The following is a 3,224-nucleotide window of genomic DNA, read 5'->3' on the forward strand; positions in this document are numbered from 1 at the left end:
AAACAGATGGGCAGTCAGAGAGAACTATCCATACTTTAGAAGATATGTTGAGATCGTCAGTTCTATAGTTTGGTGACACTTGGCACAAACGCTTACCGTTGATAGAGTTCGCGTACAATAACAGCTTCCATTCTAGTATTGGTATGGCACCATTTGAGGCGTTGTATGGGAAACCGTGTCGTACTCCACTTTGTTGGTCCGAGGTCGACGAACGAGTTTTAGTGGGCCCTGAGATCGTGGAGGAGACGACACAAAACATTCAGGTGATAAAGGCTAACCTAAAAGCGGCCCAGGATCGGCAGAAGAGTATCGCCGATAGACATTCTACTGACAGAATTTATAAGGTTGGTGATTGGGTATTCTTGAAGTTATCACCATGGAAAGGTGTTGTGCGATTCGGAAAGAAAGGGAAACTCAGCCCTAGGTATATCGGACCGTACCAGATCGTTGAACGAGTCGGTGAAGTTGCTTATCGACTTGCCTTGCCACCAGAGTTGGCGAGAGTGCACAATGTGTTTCATGTATCGATGCTACGGAGGTACGTTTTTGATCCGTCACACGTAATCCCTCCTCAGCCTCTGGAAATCAATCCAGATTTGACCTACGATGAGGTTCCAGTGACTATCCTTGATTGGAAGGATAAGGTTCTTAGGAACTGTGCGGATGGTGAAGGTTTTGTGGAGGAACCACTCAGTGGAGGAAGCCACTTGGGAGACAGAAGAGCGTATGCGAGATATGTATCCACGTCTATTTTATGGCTTTCATAGTAGTTAGTATTGAAATTTCGGGGATGAAATTTTTATAAGGGGGTAGATTGTGACGACCTGTCCCTAATTTTCCTATGTAATTTCTCTCCAAGTATGTGTTTTGACGACTATGCCTTACTGGCAAGTGACGTGGACTTATTCTTATCACTTTCCATTTTATTTCTCGCTATCGCATTTAAATTGTACACGCTAGTACGAGTAGACGTAGATTTTAAAGTGTAAAAATATCTACTTCGGATAGATTTCGATTTCCTTTTACTGTAGGAAATATAGAAATCTATCCCTTGGATTCCTTTTAAAACCCATCCCGTGCACTCTCTGCAGCACTCCACTTTCAGCTATTCAATCCCATCTTTTCTGTATGTTTTGTCCCCCCTCTATCAGAAAAAGCAAAGAAAATTTGAAAACTTCTCTCTTCTTTCTCCCTATCCCGTGAGCTCTCTCTCCCTCTGCAACTCCATGAGCAAGCTCCAAAACTCATAGATCGAACAAACAAACTACATCATCATGCTCATCTCAGCCCCACGATCACGACCATACCCCTGGTTCGCGTGTTGACCGAGTTTTGAACGTCCAACTCGGAAGGTTCGACTCGGTGAGTTCGATACTACGGTTTTCAAGCCATGCATGGCTAAGATAAGCCTTAAGAAACCCTTAGAACCTTCATTTCACTTCTATGGGTTGTTATTGATCCTTTGTTTGTGTTTTGAACGTGTGGTTTTACCCAGAAACTCGAGAAGAAGGAGAACCCGAAGTTTTTCATACAAGAACCGTGGCCATTTAGTCATTTTCAAACCATTTTTCTGGTCAACCTCGACCACAACTGGACTTCTTCTAGGTACAAACTTGTTCTCTACATTCCTAACTTCAAAATGGCTTTTGAATCACTGAGTTTGGTTAAGTAACGAGTTAGAAATCAACTCTGGAAGTTGGGAAGAAAATTTTAGTTTTCTGGAAAATTTTAGCCGTGGTCGTTTGGCCACTTTCAGACCACTTTTAGCGTGGGGGCGCGTCCGGCCTCCGACCGGCGCGTGGTTGGTATGTACGCGTTCGTGTCGTCGAGTAGATCAATTTCATATATTTATACCCTAGGTTTGAGCAAACTATGGGCGTTTTATTTAGGTTTCCGTTATGTGCTTTAATTAATGTTATTTAGTTATTTCACATATAGGGGAAACTTATTCCGAGGATTTTCGAAGTCAAGCTAGGCTCGGGGGCTACGACCCAGCGACGTACTTGTGAGTGGGCAGTTGTTTATACCTATATATATTTATAGTTTCCATAAATGCGTATTTGCTTCATTTTTACGCCTATATTGCCTAGTATCATTATTGTGATATAAATTGTGATAAATGCTGCTATATGGTTGTGATATTACTGTGATGGCATGCATACATACTTGAGTACATGCTCATCTTGCTGCACCCGGTGTTAGTACTCGCCCCAGGGCCAGGGCCAGTCCTTCACGTGTATGTTCACATCCGCACCGTTCGCTCACCGTGGATCCAAGTTTAGGTGCCAGTCTTGTCGGGTAGATTGCATTAGGCGATCCGACTTGTATGTGATGTGCTTTTGCACCAGTTTCACGTGATCGTAGTACTAGAGCATATTGATTACACCCAGTCCTGTTCGTGTCAGAAACCATCTGTTCGAACTTGTGTGTCAACTTAGATGGATGAGCACTTAGTTATATTGATTATCACATGATTATTATTGTGGCATATGATACATCATTCAGTTGGCATATTTCTGGTTATATGGTTGATATATTGGATTTTCATACTTACGTAGTATGTTTTGAGGAAACTATACTTGTTTTACGGCGAGGGGTTAGTATATTCAAAGATAAAGGTTTTCTTATAAGCATTGTTTTACTGACCCACTCAACTTTGTTTTTCGCCCCTCCAGGACCTAGATAGCTGTACTCTCTGTGGCACTCGAGGAATCACGGCAGTTCTGACATTTCCTTCTGTTTAGACGTATAAACTTATCACTACTATGTAATAAGTGTACTTTGGTTGCCTTGACTACTCTTTCGTAGTCTCACTGTCTATTACGCTCTGAATAATTGCAGTGGGTTCAACCCACGAATTGCGCACTCTTTCACTATTTAGTCCTAATTAGTTTTAATTTTATTCACTTTTTGCATCACTTACCCTTATGGTTACGTCACCTCACGGTGACGGCCAGCATTTTTCGACCTTTCCAGGTCGAGGTGTGTCAGAAATGCTAAGGAGACTCTTAAGATGGGACTCTCCATGAACTCTTCGCCACCTCAAAATTTTTACGCAATATTTTATAATGTTGGCATGAGAAATGTGCCAAAAATATGAGGATGGAAGATTTTCTTCAAACCTTGAGAATGAGTACCTAATCATTTAGGAGGAATGTTAGGAAGACTAAATTTGTAGATAAAGTTTTGTAAAATAAATGATGTGGAAGTTGATAATTGGATTA

The 3,224-nt window shown here is 41.6% G+C and overlaps 1 long non-coding RNA gene across 1 annotated transcript; it reads left to right on the top strand.

Moving 5' to 3' along the window:
- The first annotated feature begins 1,883 nt into the window (after positions 1 to 1,883).
- On the top strand, positions 1,884 to 2,868 carry LOC114824123 (uncharacterized). The gene is made up of 2 exons (XR_003772370.2): positions 1,884 to 2,005; positions 2,676 to 2,868. It is a non-coding gene; the product is annotated as an uncharacterized lncRNA (long non-coding RNA).
- The last annotated feature ends 356 nt before the right edge of the window (positions 2,869 to 3,224 follow it).

Source organism: Malus domestica, chromosome 03, assembly GCF_042453785.1.
Source record: "Malus domestica chromosome 03, GDT2T_hap1".
Classification (NCBI taxonomy): Eukaryota; Viridiplantae; Streptophyta; class Magnoliopsida; order Rosales; family Rosaceae; genus Malus; species Malus domestica.